Source organism: Cervus canadensis, chromosome 3, assembly GCF_019320065.1.
Source record: "Cervus canadensis isolate Bull #8, Minnesota chromosome 3, ASM1932006v1, whole genome shotgun sequence".
Lineage (NCBI taxonomy): Eukaryota > Metazoa > Chordata > Mammalia > Artiodactyla > Cervidae > Cervus > Cervus canadensis.
In genome coordinates, this window is record NC_057388.1 from 8639447 (window position 1) to 8658676 (window position 19230).

General features: G+C 39.1%; 1 protein-coding gene and 1 pseudogene across 4 annotated transcripts in view; one reads left to right on the plus strand and one right to left on the minus strand.

The window, feature by feature from the left end:
* Window positions 1–19230, plus strand: part of ANKIB1 (ankyrin repeat and IBR domain containing 1) — a 145384-nt gene that overhangs the window by 20621 nt on the left and 105533 nt on the right. The gene's annotated exons all lie outside the window — the stretch shown is intronic.
* On the minus strand, window positions 7720–9054 carry LOC122438081 (annotated as a pseudogene). The gene has a single exon (XR_006268443.1). The product of XR_006268443.1 is annotated as a Y-box-binding protein 1-like (transcript).

Genomic DNA, 19230 nt, shown 5'->3' on the forward strand with positions numbered 1-19230 from the left:
TATTTCCGTTACTCTAGGAGGTGGGTCGTAGAGGATCTTGGCTTTGATTTATGTCATCAAGTGTTCTGCCTATGTTCTCCTCTGAGAGTTTTATAGTTTCTGGTCTTACATTTAGGTCTTTACTCCATTTTGAGTTTATCTTTGTGTACAGTGTTAGGAAGTGTTCTAATTTCATTCTTTTACATGTAGCTGTCCCAGTTTTCCCAGCACCATTTATTGAAGAGGCTATCTTTGCCCCATTGTATATTCTTGCCTCCTTTGTCAAAAATAAAGTACCCATAGGTGTATGGGTTTATTTCTGGGCTTTCTATCTTGTTCCATTGGTCTGTGTTTCTGTTTTTGTGCCAGTACCATACTATCTTGATGACTGTAGCTTTGTAGTATAACCTGAAGTCAGGAAGGTTGATTCCTACAGCTCCATTCTTCTTTCTCAAGACTGCTTTGGCTGTTCGGGGTCTTCTGTGTTTCCCTCTGAATTGTGAAATTTTTTGTTGTAGTTCTGTGAAAAATGCCAATGGTAATTTGATAGGGATCACATTGAATCTGTAGATTGCATTTGGTAGTAGAGTCATTTTCACAATATTGCTTCTTCCTACCCAGGAATGTGGAGTATCTCTCCATCTGTTTATGTCATCTTTGATCTCTTTCATTAGTGTCTTATAATTTTCTGTGTACAGTTCTTTTGTCTCCTTAGGTAAGTTTATTCCTAGATATTTAGGAATTCTTTTTAGGATATTTAGGATTCTTTTTGCTGCAATGGTGAATGGGATTGATTCCTTAATTTCTCTTTCTGATTGTTCATTGTTAGTAAATAGAAATACAAGTGATTTCTGTGTATTGATTTTGTATCCTGCAACTTTGCTAAATTCACTGATTAGCTCTGGTAGTTTTCTGATACTATCTTTAGGGTTTTCTATGTACACTGTCATGTCATCTGCAAACAGTGAGAGCGTTACTTCTCCTTTTCCAATCTGGATTCCTTTTATTTCTTTTACTTCTCTGATTGCTGTAGCTAGGACTTCCAGAACTGTGTTGAATAATAGTGGTGAAAGTGGACACCCTTGTCTTGTTCCTGATCTTAGGGGGAATGCATTCAGTTTTTCACCATTGAGAATAATGTTTGCTGTAGGCTCATCATATATGCCTTTACTACGTTGAGGTAGGTTCCTTCTATGCCCATTTTTGAAGGGTTTTAATCATAAATGGGTGCTGAATATTGTCAAAGGCTTTTTCTGCATCTGTTGAGATGATCATATGGTTTTTATCTTTCAGTTTGTTAATATGGTATATCACATTGATTGATTTGCGTATATTGAAGAATCCTTGCATTCCTGGAATAAACCCAAGTTGATCATGGTATATGAGCTTTTTGATGTGTTGCTGAATTCTGTTTGCTAAAATTTTGTTGAGGATTTTTGCCTCTATGTTTATCAGTGATTTGGGCATGTAGTTTTCTTTTTTGTGTGTTGTCTTTGTCTGGTTTTGATATCAGGGTGATGGTGGCCTTGTAGAATGAGTTTGGAAGTGATCCTTCCTTTGCAATTTTTTGAAATAGTTTTAGAAGGATAGGCATTAACTCTTCTCTAAGTGTTCAGTAGAATTGTCCTGTGAAGCCATCTAGTACTGGGCTTTTGTTTTTGGGGAGATTTTTGATCAAAGCTTCAATTTCAGTGCTTGTAATTGGGTTGTTCATAAATTCTGCTTCTTCCTGGCTCAGTCTTGGAAGATTGAACTTTCTAAGAATCTGTCCATTTCTTCCAGGTTACCCATTTTATTGCCAGATAGTTGTTCATAATAGTCTCTTATAATCCTTTGTATTTCTGCATTGTCTGTTGTAACCTCTCCTTTTTCATTTCTAATTTTGTTGATTTGATTAGTCTCTCTGTTTTTCTTGATGAGTCTGGCTAAAGGTGTGTCAATTTTATCTTTTCAAAGAACCAGCTTTAGTTTTATTAATCTTTACTATTGTTCCTTTCATTTCTTTTTTCATTTATTTCTGCTTGGATCTGTATGATTTCTTTCCTTCTACTAATTTTGGGGTTTTTTTTTATCTTCTTTTTCCAGTTGTTTTAGGTGTAAAGTTAGGTTGTCTATTTGATGTTTTTCTTGTTTCTTGAGGTAGGATTGCATTGCTGTAAACTTCCCTCTTAGGACTGCTTTTGCTGCATCCCATAGGTTTTGAGTTGTGTTTTCATTGTCATTTCTTTCTAGAAATTTTTTTATTTCCCTTTTGATTTCTTCGGTAACCTGTTGGTTATTTAGAAAGGCATTGTTTAATCATGTGTTTGTGTTTCTTACAGTTTTTTTTTTTTCCTTGTAATTGATATCTAGTCTCAAAGCGTTGTGGTTGGAGAAGATGCTTGATATGATTTCAGTTTTCTTAAATTTACTGAGGTTTGATTTGTGACCCAGGATGTGGTCTATCCTGGAGAATGTTCCATGTGCACTTGAGAAGAAAGTGTATTCTGCATTTGGATAGAATGTCCTGAAGATGTCAGTGAGATCCCTCTCATCTAATGTATCATTTAAGACTTGTGTTTCCTTATTTTCTGTTTTGATGATCTGTCCATTGGTGTGAGGGGGGTGTCAGTCTCCTACTATTATTGTGTTACTGTCAGTCTCTCCTTTTCTGTCAGTGTTTGCCTTATGTATTGAGGTGCTCCTATGCTGGGTGCATAGATATTCACAATTGTTAAGTCTTCCTCTTGGCTTGATCCCTTGATCATTATGTAGTGTCCTTCCTTATCTCTTATAACCTTCTTTAGTTTAAGGTCTATTTTGTCTGATACGAGGATTGCTACTCCAGCTTTCTTTTGCTTACATTTGCATGGAATATATTTTTCCATCCTCTCACTGTCAGTCTACATGTGTCTTGAGGTCTAAAGTGGGTTTCTTGTAGACAGCATATATACGGGTCGTGTTTTTGCATCCATTCAGCCAGTCTGTCTTTTGGTTAGAGCATTTAATCCATTTGCAGTTAAATTAATTATTGATGTATATGTTTGTATTGGCATTTTCCTAATTGTTTGGGGTTGATTTTGTAGATCTTTTTTCTTCTCTTGTATTTCTTGACCATATAAGTCCATTTAACATTTGTTGTAAAGCTGGTTTGGTGGTACTGAATTCTCTTAACTTTTGCTTGTCTGAAAAGCTTTTGATTTGTCCATCAGTTTTGAATGAGATCCTTGCCAGGTACAGTATCTTGGTTTTAGATTTTTCCCTTTCAGTACTTTAAATATATCCAGCCATTCCTTTCTGGCCTGCAGAGTTTCTGCTGAAAGATCAGCTGTTAAGCATATGGGGTTTCCCTTATATGTTATATGTTGCTTCTCCCTTGCTACTTTTAATATTCTTTCTTTGTGTTTACTCTTTTTTTAGTTTGATTAGTATGTGTCTTGGTGTGTTTCTCCTTGGGTTTATCCTGTGTGGGACTCTTTGTGCCTCTTGGACTTGATTGACTATTTCCTTTTCCGTGTTGGGGAAATGTTCACCTATAATCTCTTCAAAAATTTTCTCATACCCTTTCTTTTTCTCTTCTTCTGGGACCCCTATAATTCGAATGTTGGTGCATTTGATATTGTCCCAGAGGTCTCTGAGACTATCCTCAATCCTTTTCATTCTTTTTACTTTATTCTGCTCTTCAGAAGTTATTTCCACTATTTTATCTTCCAGCTCAGTGATTCGTTCTGCTTAAGATATTCTGCTATTGATTCCTTCTAGAGTAGTTTTAATTTCAGTAATTGTGTTGTTTAGTCTCTGCATGTTTATTCTTTAATTCTTCTAGGTCTTTGTTAATTGATTCTTGCATTTTCTCCATTGTTTTCAAGGTTTTTGATCATCTTTACTATCATTATTCTGAATTCTTTTTCAGGTGGTTCACCTGTTTCTCTTCATTTATTTGGACTTCTGTGTTTTTAGTTTGTTCCTTCATTTGTGCAGTATTTCTCTGCCCTTTTTTTTTTTTAAACTTTTTGTGTTTGAGGTCTGCTATTCGCAGGCTTCAAGGTTGAATTCTTTCTTCCTCTTGGTTTCTGCCCTTCAAAGGTTGGTCTAGTGGTTTCTGTAAGCTTCAAATAGGGTGAAATTTCTGCTGAGTTTTTTTGTTTGTTTTTCCTTTGGTGGGCAAGGCTGAATGAGGTGGTAATCCTGTCTGCTGATGATTGGGTTGTTTTTTTGTTTTGTTTGTTGTTTAGATGAGGCATCCTGGACAGGGTGCTACTGGTGGTTGGGTGATGCCGGGTCTTGTATTCAAGTGGTTTCCTATGTGTGAGTTCTCACTATTTGATACTCCCTAGAGTTGGTTCTCTGGTAGTCTAGAGTCTTAGTGTCAGTGCTCCTACTCCAAAGGCTCAAGGCTTGATCTATGGTCAGGAATGAAGACTCCACAAGTGGTTTGTTATGGCATTAAGTGAGATTAAAGCAAACATCCCAAAACAAGAAACCAAAGATGAACCCCAGACAAATGGCAGTTACAAAATCAGGCAAATAATAATTAAAATAATGGAATATATATATATACATATACACAAAGTCAAAACAGTTCAACAAAAACAAAGTACAATAGACTGACCTGGCAAACAAAGGAAATAAAAAATTATATTTACCAGTTAAGAACAAAACTAACTAAAGCACAGACTGGAAAACAAAACTAAAGCAAGGTGCCAAGTAGGGAATAAAGCAATGAAAGCAAAACTAACAAATATGTTGAGAGGAAAGGAAAGAAAACAAAGAAAGACTAGATATGCAAAGTTAAATAGAAGTAGATGAAGAAGGTTTATGTATATTAAAGATTAATTTCAAGGGGAAAGGAGAAGAAAATGGCAACCCACTCTTTGCCTGGAGAGTCCCAGGGACAGAGGAGCCTGCTGGGCTGCCATCTGTGGGGTCGCACAGAGTCAGATACAACTGAAGCGACTTAGCCTCATCAGCAGCAGCAGCAAGGGGAAAAGAACAGTAGGAAAGGCAAACAAAGGAATAATGTAGAAAAAATATAATAGGTTTAAAAATATTAAAAGTTAAAATTATAAAAAGAAAAAAATTTTTAAAAAAAACAACGGAAGAAGAAAGAAAAAAGGAAGTAAAAGGAAAACTCCACAGAACTGCAAAAGCCCAAGGTAGATGCAGAGGTTTATAACAACAATAAAAAGTGACTGAATATATACACATGTATATATGCCCATAAGCAAAATCAAAACAGTCCAGCAAAAATATAGTACAGTAGATTGACCTGGTGAACAAAGGGAACCAAAAGGTATGTCTACCAGAACAAAACTAACTAAAGCACAAACTGGAAAACAAAACTAAAGCAAGGTGCCAAAAGTGAAGTCGCTCAGTCATGTCTGACTCTTTGTGATCCCATGGACTATAGCCTACCAGCTTCCACCGTCCAAGGGATTTTCCAGGCAAGAATACTGGAGTGGGTTGCCATTTCCTTCTCCAGGAGATCTTCCCAACCCAGGGATTGAACCCGGGTCTCCCGCATTTTAGGCAGACACTTTACCATCCATAAAGCAATGAAAATAAAACTAACAAATATGTTGAGACTAAAGGTAAGAAAGAAAAGGAAGAATAGCTATGCAAATTTAAATAGAGGTAGGTAAAGAAGATTTATGTACATTAAAGATTAACTGCAAGGGGAAAAGAACAGTAGGAAAAGCAAACAAAGGAATAAATGTAGGGAAAATAATAATAGACTTAAAAAATTAAAAATTAAAATTAAGAAAAGAGAAAAGAAAAAAAAGAAAAACAACTCCACAGAACTGCAGAAGCCCAATATAGAGGCAGAGGTTTATAACAACAATAAAAAACGCGACTGAGAAAAAAAAGAAAAATGAAAGCTCAAAAGCTTAGTTAGATTTCATAGTGCCAATAAAATCGACAACTAGAACAGAGCAGGGAAAAAAAGAAAAAAAATATCCAAACAAATCTACAGAAGTCAAAACATCATAATAATAATGTTTTTCTTGAGTCTCTGCTGTCAGAGTCCTTTCCCTTGCTGGGAGTCACAGTCCTCCTTGCCCCCCTCGGATGCCCAATGCTGTGCTGGTCTCTGGACCTGCCGTGGGGGCAGCTCAGATTCTAATCTGGTCCTACTCTTGTGTGTTCTTGCCTCCAATGTCCACAGCTGTCAGAACTAGTGAGTTTTCTTCTGTGGGAGCTCTCAATGACGTTTTATATATTCCGCAGATGCAGAGTCTGCCCAGTTGATTGTGTGAATTTAATTTGTACAGCTGGTGGGAAGGTTTGGGGTCTTCTTCCTCAGTCACACCACCCCTGGGTTTCACCTGTGGTTTTATTCCCACCTCTGCATGTGGGCCGTCCCCTGGGGTTTGCCCCTGAGGCTGCCCTGGAGGACTTGGGTCTGCCCCTCTGAGGGCCCGGTGCGGAGGCGGGGCAGCTGCTTGGGTCGCAGGGGTTCCGGCAGCACCAGGTCCCCAGGGGAGCTGGCGGCTGGGGCAGCAGGAAATATAGTGCCCTAGAAGGGCATGGCAGCCAGTGCTGGCCAATACGCTCCAGTGTTCTTGCCTGGAGAACCCGCCTCCCTGACAGAGAAGCCTGGCAGGCCACAGTCCATAGGGTCATAATGAGTCGGACACTACCAAAGCAACCCTGCGCGCGCGTGGATACAAGACTTTTTTTTGCCTGTGGCAGCCCTGCCCCCGTGAGAGTTGAGCGTGAATGTGGTGCAGCTGCTTGGCTTCCCGGGACCCTGGTGGCGCCACGTGTGCAAGGACACGGACTGCCTCTGCCGCAGGAGTTATGACGCTCTCAGAGCCTTTTTTCGAGCCTCCTGTACCTGGCGATCAGAAGGCCTCTTTGGCCAGTCTTTCTCTGCAGCTCTGCCCGTTCAGGCACTTAGAGGGCTTCTTGCCTGGGTTCCTTCTCTGTTGTTCGGCCCACCAGGCACATGGAGGGGCCCCTGCCTGGGGTCCTACTCTGTAGATCAGCACATCAGGCACTTAAAGGAGCACCCTGAGTGGAGTCCTACTCTGTAGTTCAGTGGGTCAGATTTTTGATGGGCCAGCGTCTCTGTTGTTCAGCTGCTGATGCTGGCATGTGGGGAGAGAGAGGCTGTGGGGATGCTTCCACCCCCTACACATGACTCAGCAGTATTGCCTTGCTTCCATGGCTGCCTGACTTTCCTCCACAGGCATTTCCCACCACAATCTCTTCCCTCACATCCCCTCAATCTTTCTCCACAGTCAATAGCAGCCCTTGCCCTGGGATTGCTCCACGATCCCTAAACTCCAGCTCCCAGTTACTGTGCCATCTAGGGTACATATGGCTGTGGCAAGGACTGTCTGACTCTCATTCCATTTAGGCTGCCACAGATCAGCTGTTTCCCTCTCATCCTTAAATGTTTCTCCTCTGACTCAGACAATTGCCCAGTGTAGGGATCAGCCCCCTGCTTCAGTTTCCCCACCTGCCTACGGCAGTCCAGTCCTACTATTACTCCCATTTCCCCCTCTAGTTCCTTTGTCCGACTGAGTTTTGCGTGGTTCTATATATTCTTTTTTTTTTTTTTTTACAATTATTTAAGACCTTTATTAAGAGGTGCTTGCAGTTTGTTGACTTTTTTTTTTTGAAAAAATCAAGCTGTAAACTTTTATTACAAATTAAAAATGAGGTTCTTAAAAATCTCAACTTGACCAGATATGAAACAATTTAAAAACCTTTAAAGGTGTATTGAGAAAAAACAGGCTTTTTTTTTTTTTTTAAAAAAAACACGTTTGTCATTACCAAAAAGAGACGTCTTTAGGTAAAAATAATAAAAACCCCATGCTGCATAGATAATGCAGATAGTTCTAGTTATCTGGTCAACAGGCAAAAAGCAAGCACTTAAGGTCTTCAGCTCCAATCTTTTGTTCATTTCTTATTGCTGGAATTTCATATTCATTTCTTCTTGTTGGATGACTAAACCGGATGATGGTAGAGATGGTAAGCCGGCATTTACTCAGCCCCGCCCTGCTCAGCCTCGGGAGCGGACGATTCTCAGCTGGTGGATCGGCTGCTTTTGTCTCTTTGCCATCTTGTGGTTTAGGGTTTTCTGGGCGTCTGCGTCGGTAATTGAAGTTGCGGCGGTACCGACGTTGAGGTGGTTGCTGACCTTGGGTCTCATCTCCTTGATTTTCCTTATCTTCTTCATTGCCGTCCTCTCTGGGCTGTCTTTGGCGAGGAGGGCCCCTGCGGAATCGTGGTCTATAACCCCGATACATATTCTGTCTCACTGGTCTACCTTGTTCTCCTGCACCCTGGTTGTCAGCACCCTCCATCACTTCTCCCTGCACAGGAGGGTTGGAGTACTGTGGTCGACGCCCATAGGGTCTCCGCATGTAGTAAGGTGGGAACCTCCGCCTGCGGTAGGGCCGGCGCTGTTGGGCCTGGCCTTCGGGAGCGCTCTCCGATCCCTCATTCTTTTCCCCACTCTCACTATTCTGGTAATTCTGCTGGTAATTGCGTGGAGGACCCCTGCGACGTGGATAGCGCCTATAATGGTTACGGTCTGCTGCGTATTTACTGCCTTGCACTGGAACTCCACCAGGGCCTGTAACATTTGCTGCCTCCGCACCCTTTTCTCCTTCAACAACATCAAACTCCACAGTCTCTCCATCTCCTACACTGCGAAGGTACTTCCTGGGGTTATTCTTCTTTATGGCAGTCTGGTGTACAAATACATCGTCCTTGGTGTCATTCCTGTTGATGAAACCATATCTGTTCCTTACATTGAACCATTTTACTGTTCCCAAAACCTTCGTTGCGATGACCTTCTTGTCCCCGCCGGCAGGCGCCGCCGATGTGAGGCCGCCCGGGCCGCCGCTCCCTGCGCCGCTGCCCGTCGTGCCGGGCTTGGTGTCGGCAGCGCTGAGGGCGGGGGCGGCGGGCGGCTGCTGGGTCTCGGCCTCGCTGCTCATGGTTGCGGTGATGGTGACTGGGGCCGGCTGCGGCAGCTGCGGCTCCTCCCGGGGTGTGATGGTAACTAGGCCGGCGGCGGCGGTGGGGCTGCTCAGGGCTCTCTGGGGTCCGCTCTCCGCTCCCGCTACCGATCGAACTTGGTTCTATATATTCTTTTCTGCTGGTCAGGTACTCCTCTCCACTCTCAGCTGGTGTTCTGCATGCACTTCTGTGTCGTAAGGTGTATTCCTGATGTATCATGGAGAGAGATGTACTCACATCCACCTAGTCCTCTGCCATCTTGCAATCCCCGAGAGCCTTTATGTTTTGGTCCAAAATCACTGCAGATGGTGACTCCAGCCATGAAATTAAAAGACGCTTGCTCCTTGGAAGAAAAGTTATGACCAACCTAAACAGCATATTAAAAATCAGAGACATTGCCAACAAAGGTCCATCTAGTCAAAGCTATGGTTTTCCCAGTAGTCATGTATGGATGTGAGAGTTGGACTATATAGCAAGCTGGGTGCCGAAGAATGGATGCTTTTGAACTGTGATGTTGGAGAAGACTCTTGAGAGTCCCTTGGACTTCAAGGAGATCTAACCAGTCCATCCTAAAGAAAATAAGTCCAAATATTCATTGGAAGGACTGATGCTGAAGCTGAAACTCCAATATTTTGGCCACCTCATGCAAAGAGTTGACTCATTGGAAAAGACCCTGATGCTGGGAGGGATTAGGGGCAGGAGGAGAAGGGGACAGCAGAAGATGAGATGGCTGGATGGCATCACTGACTCAATGGACATGAGTTTGAGTAAACTCCGCCACTTGGTGATGGACAGGGAGGCCTGGCGTGTTGCAGTCCATGGGGTCGCAAAGAGTCAGACACGACTGAGCGACTGAGCTGAACTTAATTGGGAGTAGAGCCAGCCTTATCTAAACATGTCCTGCTTGTGGTGGAATTTTTCTCCAGAAAAATTGAATTGTTTTTTACCAGAGAATGATGGAACACCTGCCAGATAATACAAATAAATTGGAATGTAATGGAGGAAAGCATTTGTAGAATCTTGATCTTTAAAGAAATACAACTGTCTTGTAAAATCAGCAAGTTAAAAAATCATGTTGTGAAGACTTTGTTCAATCTTCTTTTAGAATTTGTCTTTACTGTTAATCAATGTCATTTGACTTAATAGCAACACCACCACAGTACACTGTGGATATTTCCTTTCAGCTTACATCTCTTCCTTAGCTTTTTGTTTAGTACATTTTGTTCAAAGGATTAAAGGGAGAAATACCCTTTGTTATTAGAACAGCTTGTGGTAGAGTGTTTGGGTAGAGTAGTACTCTAAACTATAAGTTATTCATCATGAGAAGATACCTTTGTAGACCTGGCCATGGATCACACAGTGTTTGCCAGACTTTTCTTAATGTTTGACATTAAGCACAAAGAACATTAGAAATTGTATCTTTCATCTTTAATGCAATTATGTACTGTACAGTACCTATGAGATAGGTTCACTTTCTTTTGAAATCTCTTTTGTAATAGCATATCTTACCCTATATTAGATTCAGTCAGTGGGACAGCCTTGAGGAACAGGAAAAGAATAAAATGTCCCCAGATTCTAAACAAATGTCCTTCTTACATTGAGGGCTGTAGTTACTTAACAATAGAAGAATTTTGCTGTCCTCAGAAAAGCCTGATTTTAAAATAGTCTTTCACTTAGAAAAAGGAAGTAGAACCCAATATAAAAATGTATTAATTCTCCTGTGGTTTCTTCTTAAAGTTTTATCGTTCTGTCTTTAGATCCATGAACCATTTTTAGTTAAAAGAGTAAGTTGTTCTTGCACCTTTGGTCCTGGTTCTGGTTTTTTTTTTTTTTTTTTTTCCCCTTTTTTCAAATGGGTGTCTGGTTATTCCAACACCATTTGTTTTTAAAAACGAAACTCTTTGTCTATTGAATTGCTTTTGCACCTTTGTCAAAAGTGAATTTTTTTGTATGGATATATTTCTGGAGTCTTTTTTTTCTTCCATGAATCTATATGTCTGTTTCTTTGCCAGTACCACACTGTCTTTATCAATGTAGCTTTTAAGTCTTGAAATCAGTTGATATTTTCCCCAACTTTATTCTTCTTTGAAAATTTGTTTTTAATTACTCTATAGTTTCTCTACCTTTCCATATAAAATTTAGATTCAACTTGTCTATATCTGTGAAAATTCCTGCTAGGATTTTGATTGTGATTGTATTAACTCTATAATTTCAGGAGAATTGACATCTCTATGTTAAATCTACAAAAGTTTTTTTAAAAGACTTTAATATCTTCCTAGAGACAAGATGTTATATCCTTGATCCCAGAATAGGATATTATAGGAAAAGGAACAACCAGATGACAAGAAAGAGCTCAGAATTTAAAACATAGTAGCTAAAATTTAAATACAGTAGAATAGTTGGAAGATAAAATTAAGGAAATTTTTCTAAAAGTAGAAGAAAAAGGTAAAGAGATAGAAGTTGAGAGGAAGATTAAAAAAATTAGATCTAGCTAAGACATCCATTATCCAGACAACAGGAATTCTGGAAAGGGAGAACAGAGGAATGAAGAGGCAAAGATGATCACAGAATTTGTCCTAGAACTGAATGAAGGAGATCGATCTCCATTTTGGAAAATTGAATTTTTAAAAGCACAAACTTTAGAGAAAGAGAAAATAGAATGGTGGTTGCCAGGAGCTGAAGAGAGGGCGAACTGGGGACAGACTTTGAGTGTGGGAGAAGTGAAAAAGTCTGGAGATGGAAATTGGTGATGGTTACACAACAATATGAATGTATGTCATAACTTACGTCAGACTTTTACGTTAAAGTAAAAAAGAACAGTAGAGGAGACAACAGCAGATGAAAAACTTCAAAAAAATTACAAAAACAACGGATTTAGCAAAGCTAAATGATTAAGCAAAATTCAAACCTAATTCTACAGTTGTGAAAGAAAACAAAAAAGCTGAGTAATGCTAAAGCAACCCCAAAAATATAAAAATTGGAGGTACAGGTAGCTATGAAGGAAGAAGTGACGGATGTGACTAAAATAGCAGAGCTTGAAAAATTTTATGTGGAGTAAACTTGTCCAGACCGGTGCCTTCTGTGCATCTCAGCTCCTCTTCTGTTTGGAAGAAAACGTGATGTATGCTATCTGAACAAAGTGTGCTAGAAGCACAGGGACAGCCTGCTGAGGGTGTGTAACATTCTGGAAATGGGCTTAGGTGGGAGTATACATACTAACTGGTCAGATCTACCCCAGCTTCCTTCTTCTGTTTAGCCTAAAAGAACAGACCTAAACATTGTACAGTTGGGATCACAATGAAACCACTCAGCCAGTTTTATGGTACAGTAGAGTCTGCTGGTTGCCAAGCCCTCCTATTATAAATAATTACAAAATAAGCCTAAGTGTACAGATCTCTTTGTGTACCTGTCAGGAGTTATCCTAAGACAATATCTGTTAGTTTTTTAAAACCATAACCCACAGTAAGAAGTAACATTATCATAACCTGGTACAAACACACATATACATGCTGAATGTGTTTGTGTGTGTGTGTGTGTGTGTGTGTGTATTTATTTATTTATGGAAATAAAAATTCCATAGAATTACCTTTCATACATAAATATACTCTGATACTTTTAAGTCTCGGCTTCCCTGATGGCTCATTGGGTAAAGCATCTGCTTATAATGCAGGAGGTGTGGGTTTGATCCCTGGATTGGGAAGAGTCCCTGGGTTGGGAAGAGTCCCTGGAGAAAGGCATGGTAGCCCACCCCAGTATTCTTGCATGGAGCATCCCATGGAGAGAGAAGCCTGGCAGACTACAATCCATAGAGTCTCAAAGAGTTGGACATGACTGTAGCGACTAACACACACATTTTCAGTTTATTAAAAGAAATAAATTGGCCTTATTATGTCTCCTTTAAATATAAAAGTAAATATATATTATATAAGAATATATAGAGATTATAAGATTATATAAGAATATATATATATATATATATAGGAGTAGATTTTCCAGGCCGATGATACATTCATTTTCAACATGAACAAATACTTTAAAACAATGAAATTATTGTTTCAAATTATACTTCCCACCAGTAATAAATAAGCACTTCAGTTCATTTCCAGTCTCTTCTACTAGTCTGATAAGTAGAAGTGGCATCTGTGACCCACACTTTATGTATGTTGACCTAATCTTTATTTTTAAATCTTTTCTTTCTTCCTGGTTCAACTATGGAAACTTTAAAAGGTGAAAACTATTCTCCAGTTCTCCTTGAAGTTACTGATAGCTGTGTGATCTAGATCAGCCTAATGAGATTTAACAAAGGTACAGTCTGGAACTGTTGCAGCCATTTTACGACCATGAGGATGAAGCCTACAAGCTAAAAATGGCGGAGTATAAAATTGGGGGAGCTCAGGACATTGATGACATTAGATAGTTTATAGGTTGTATAAGAGCTTTGGGCTACTTTTAAATCCTTCCTGATTTATAGTTACGTGATAAAAATAAACTTTGTCTGTTTTAGCCATGTTTTTAGGTTTTTGGGGTTTACTGTGAATTGTTGATACAGTCCTATAATAGCTCGCACCAAATTATGCTATAAAAACAAATCACTGCAGAATTTAAGTGGTTTATAAAAACAAGCTTTTTTTTTTTTTCTCCATTAATTTTTATTAGTTGGAAGCTAATTACTTCACAACATTGCAGTGGTTTTTGTCACACATTGACATCAATCAGCCATGGATTTACATGTATTCCCCCTCCCGATCCCCCCTCCCACCTTCCTCTCCACCCGATTCCTCTGGGTCTTCCCAGTGCACCAGGCCCAAGCACTTGTCTCATGCATCCAGCCTGGGCTGATGATTTGTTTCACCCTAGATAATATACATGTTTCGATGCTGTTCTCTCGAAACATCCCACCCTCGCCTTCTCCCACAGAGTCCAAAATTCTGTTCTGTACATTTGTGTCTCTTTTTCTGTTTTGCATATAGGGTTATTATTACCATCTTTCTAAATTCCATATATATGTGTTAGTATACTGTATTGGTCTTTATCTTTCTGGCTTACTTCACTCTGTATAATGGGCTCCAGTTTCATCCATCTCATTAGAGCTGATTCAAATGAATTCTTTTTAATGGCTGAGTAATATTCCATGGTGTATATGTACCACAGCTTCCTTATCCATTCGTCTGCTGATGGGCATCTAGGTTGCTTCCATGTCCTGGCTATTATAAACAGTGCTGCGATGAACATTGGGGTGCACGTGACTCTCTCAGATCTGGTTTCCTCAGTGTGTATGCCCAGAAGTGGGATTGCTGGGTCATATGGCAGTTCCATTTCCAGTTTTTTAAGAAATCTCCACACTGTTCTCCATAGTGGCTGTACTAGTTTGCATTCCCACCAACAGTGTAAGAGGGTTCCCTTTTCTCCACACCCTCTCCAGCATTTATTGCTTGTAGACTTTTGGATAGCAGCCATCCTGACTGGCGTGTAATGGTACCTCATTGTGGTTTTGATTTGCATTTCTCTGATAATGAGTGATTTGAGCATCTTTTCATGTGTTTGTTAGCCATCTGTATGTCTTCTTTGGAGAAATGTCTGTTTAGTTCTTTGGCCCATTTTTTGATTGGGTCATTTATTTTTCTGGAATTGAGCTCAGGAGTTGCTTGTATATTTTTGAGATTAATCCTTTGTCTGTTTCTTCATTTGCTATTATTTTCTCCCAATCTGAGGGCTGTCTTTTCACCTTACTTATAGTTTCCTTTGTTGTGCAAAAGCTTTTAAGTTTCATTAGGTCCCATTTGTTTAGTTTTGCTTTTATTTCCAAGGGGAGGTGGGTCATAGAGGATCTTGCTGTGATTTATGTCGGAGAGTGTTTTGCCTATGTTCTCCTCTAGGAGTTTTATAGTTTCTGGTCTTACATTTAGATCTTTAATCCATTTTGAGTTTATTTTTGTGTATGGTGTTAGAAAGTGTTCTAGTTTCATTCTTTTACAAGTGGTTGACCAGCTTTCCCAGCACCACTTGTTAAAGAGGTTGTCTTTTTTCCATTGTATGTCTTTGCCTCCTTTGTGAAAGATAAGGTGTCCATAGGTTCATGGATTTATCTCTGGGCTTTCTATTCTGTTCTATTGATCTATATTTCTGTCTTTGTGCCAGTACCATACTGTCTTGATGACTGTGGCTTTGTAGTAGAGTCTGGAGTCAGGTAGGTTGATTCCTCCAGTTCCATTCTTCTTTCTCAAGATTGCTTTGGCTATTCGAGGTTTTTTGTATTTCCATACAAATTGTGAAATTATTTGTTCTAGTCCTGTGAAGAATACCGTTGGTAGCTTGATAGGGATTGCATTGAATCTATAGATTGCTTTGGGTAGTATAGCCATTTTGACAATATTGATTCTTCCAATCCATGAACACAGTATGTTTCTCCATCTGTTTGTGTCCTCTTTGATTTCTTTCATCAGTGTTTTATAGTTTTCTATGTATAGGTCTTTTGTTTCTTTAGGTAGATATACTCCTAAGTATTTTATTCTTTTTGTTGTAATGGTGAATGGTATTGTTTCCTTCATTTCTCTTTCTGTTTTCTCATTGTTAGTGTATAGGAATGCAAGGGATTTCTGTGTGTTAATTTTATATCCTGCAACTTTACAATATTCATTGATTAGCTCTAGTAGTTTTCTGGACAACAAACATTTTTTATTCAGTTACATGTCAGGTACAGATCTGCTCAGATTTGCTTCATGTCTTCATTCTGAGCCAGGTTGAAGGAGAAGCTACTGCCTGGGTCTTATGGTATTGAAAAAAAGAGCAGCCATTACATGATGACTCTCAAAGCTTTGGTTCAGAAATGTCATGCTCATTTCTATTCATCTTTCATTGGCCACAGCAGATCAAATGGCCAACACTGGTGTAAATGGCAAGGAAGTAAAATCCTCCTATAGAGAGAGAAGTGAATAATTGGAAACAATATTATAGTCTGTCACTATATTCTTTTGGTTTTTGTTCATATCACTTAATAGAAGTTCTTAATTCATTCTGTATACTGAATTTATCAGCTTAAGTTTTACAGTAAGATCCAGGATCTGTTATTACACATCTTCTGAGATAAGGGTGAAGGTTCAGTTTTTTCCCAAATGGATATCTATTAATTTTTGTCATTTGATGAAAGGACTTAACTTTCCTCTATTGAATTGTCCCAGCACCATAATGCTATTGATTCTATTTCTGGGGACTTTATTCTGTTCCATTAATCTATTTGCTAAACCTTTATGCTAGTATAACACCATCTTGAAATTGGACAATTAAGTTGTCTCACCATCCCTTTTTTCAAGTTTGATGAATATGTTCTAGGATTTTTGCAATTCTGTATTTAGTCTTCCAATCTATAAACATAGCTTATCTACCCTTTTTCTTCTTCCAACCCTCCCTCTCTCTTTCTTTTTCTTTCTCTCTCTCTCTTTCTTTCTCTCCCTGTCTCCTTCCTTGACCTACAACACTGGATAAGTGTTCAGTGTATAGCATAATGCTTTAATTTACATACATCATTAAAGTGGTTATCACAGCAGGTTTAGTGAGCATCCTTCATCCCATATAGACATAGAATTAAAGAAATGGGAAAATTTTTTTTCTTGTGATAAGAACTCTTATAATTTGCTCTCTTAACAACTTTCATCTGTAACATTCAGCAGTGTTGATTATATTTATAATTCTGTACATCTCTAATACCTATCTTAAAGCTAGAAGTTTGTACTTTTTGACTTTCTTCATCCAGTCCTCCCCAACCCCACCCCACCCCTGCCACCTCTCATAATTTCAAATCTGATCTATGAGCTTGTTTCAGAAAAATTATTAACCTGTAGCACTGTGTTAGTTCCTATTATACAACATATGATTTGATATTCTCTACTTTTCTAACTGATCACTGTAATAAGTCTAGTTACCACATGTCATCATGCAAAGATATTACATAGTTATTGACTATATTCCCCATGCTGTACATTTCATATCCATGATTCATTTATTTTGCAACTGGAAGTTTTTACCTCTTAGTCTTCCTCATCTATTTCTTTCCTTCCTTTCTCCATTTATTTAGATCTTCTTTAATCCCAACAATATTTGTTTCCATATCAGAGAAGGCAATGGCAACCCACTCCAGTACTCTTGCCTGGAAAATCCCATAGACAGAGGAGCCTGGTGGGCTGCAGTCCATGGGTCGCTAAGAGTCGGACACGACTGAGCGACTTCACTTTCACTTTTCTCTTTCATGCATTGGAGAAGGAAATAGCAGCCCACTCCAGTGTTCTTGCCTGGAGAATCCCAGGGATGGGGGAGCCTGGTGGGCTGCCGTCTATGGGCTCACACAGAGTCAGAAACGACTGAAGCGACTTAGCAGCAGCAGGAGTCTTAATTTCTGTTAAGTTTATGGTAAATATATTTTTGACACTAAATGTAAGTAGAATTTATATTATATAATAATTTATATATAATTATGCATTGTTAACTTATATAATCTAAAACTTGAATCCTATGTTATTACTTTTAAATGTCACAGTCATATTAGGTCAATTTTACTTTTATTTTTTATTGAAGTATGATTGATTTACAATGTTACATTAGTTTCAAGTGCACAATATAATGATTATTTTTATAGATTATGATCTGTTTAAAGTTATTATAAAATGTTGATTATATTCTATATACTGTATGTTGTGTATGTGTGCGTGTCCTTCAGTGGTGTCCGACTCTTTGTGACCCCATGGACTATAGCCTTTCAGGCTCTTCTCTCCATGAAATTTTCCAGGCACGAATACTGGAGCAGGTTGCCATTTCCTACTCCAAGGGATGTTCCCAACCCAGATGCGGATCAAATCCACATCTCTTGTTGCATCTCCTGTATTGGCAGGCAGATTCTTTACCTCTGTGCTTCAGTGGGAAGCCCACAGTATATTACATCCTTGCATCTTACTTATTTTACATAGTAGTTTGTATTAATACCTCTCAACCCCCTTTAATCCCCTTCCTCTGTCTTGCCCTTCCATCCTCTGGTAATCACTCACTTGTTCTCTATATTCATGACTCAGTTTGTTTTGTTATATGTGTTTGCTTGTTTGCTTTCTATTTTATTTATTTTTTAAATTAATTTTTATTGGAGTGTAGTTGCTTTACAATATTGTGCTAGATTCTGCTGTATAGCAAAATGAATCAGCTATACATATGTCCCCTCTTTTTTGAATTCCCTTCCCATTTAGGTTACCACAGAGCACTGAGTTCCCTGAGCTGTATAGTCTTTAGTTAATCTATTTTATACATCGTGGTGTATATATGTCATTCCCAGCCTCCCAATTCACCCCACACCTCATTCCCCCTTGGTATCCATAAGTTTGTTTACATCTGTGTCTCTATTTCTACTTTGTAATTAAGTTCATCTGTATCAATTTCTAGGTTCCATATATAAGTGATACTAAATGACACTTGCTTTTTTCTTTCTGCTTCATTCTGTGTGAGTCTCTAGGTCCATCCACATCTCTGCAAGTGGCACAGTTTCCTTCCTTTTTACAGCTGAATAAAATTTAGTTATATATATGTATTGCATCTTCTTTACCCATTCCTCTGCTGATGGATGTTCAGGTTGCTTCCATGTCCTAGCTAGGCTTCTTGGTGGTTCAGACGGTAAAGAATCTCCCTGCAATGTGGGAGACCCTGGTTTGGTCCCTGGCTCGGGAAGATCCCTTGGAGAAGCAACTGGTAACCCACTTCATTATTCTTGCCCAGAGAATCCCATGGACAGAGGGACCTGGTGGTTTATAGTCCATGGGGTCACAAAGAGTCAGGCACGACTAAGAGACTAACACATACATGTCCTAGCCGTTGTAAATAGTGCTGTAGTGAACAATGCGTGCATGCATCTTTCTGAATTAATGGTTTTATCCAGTTATATACCCAGATGTGGGATTGCTGGGTCATATGGTAGTTCAGTTTTTAGTTTTTAAAGAAATTTCCATGCTATTCTCCATAGTGGCTCTGTCAATTTACATTCCTCCCAGTGGTGTAAGAGGGTTCCCTGTTCTCCACATCCTCTGCATTTGTTTAATTTTTAGATTGCACATATAATTGAAAACATACAGTATTTGTCTTTCTCTGACTAACTTCACTAAGCATAATACCCCCCAGTTCTTGTCACATTGTTGCAAATGACAAGATTTCCTTTTTTTTTTGATAAATATTCCATTATATATTTATTACATCTTCTTTATCATTGATTTGTTGATGGACACTTTTTGTTGCTTCTGTATCTTGGCTGTCATAAATAATGCTGCT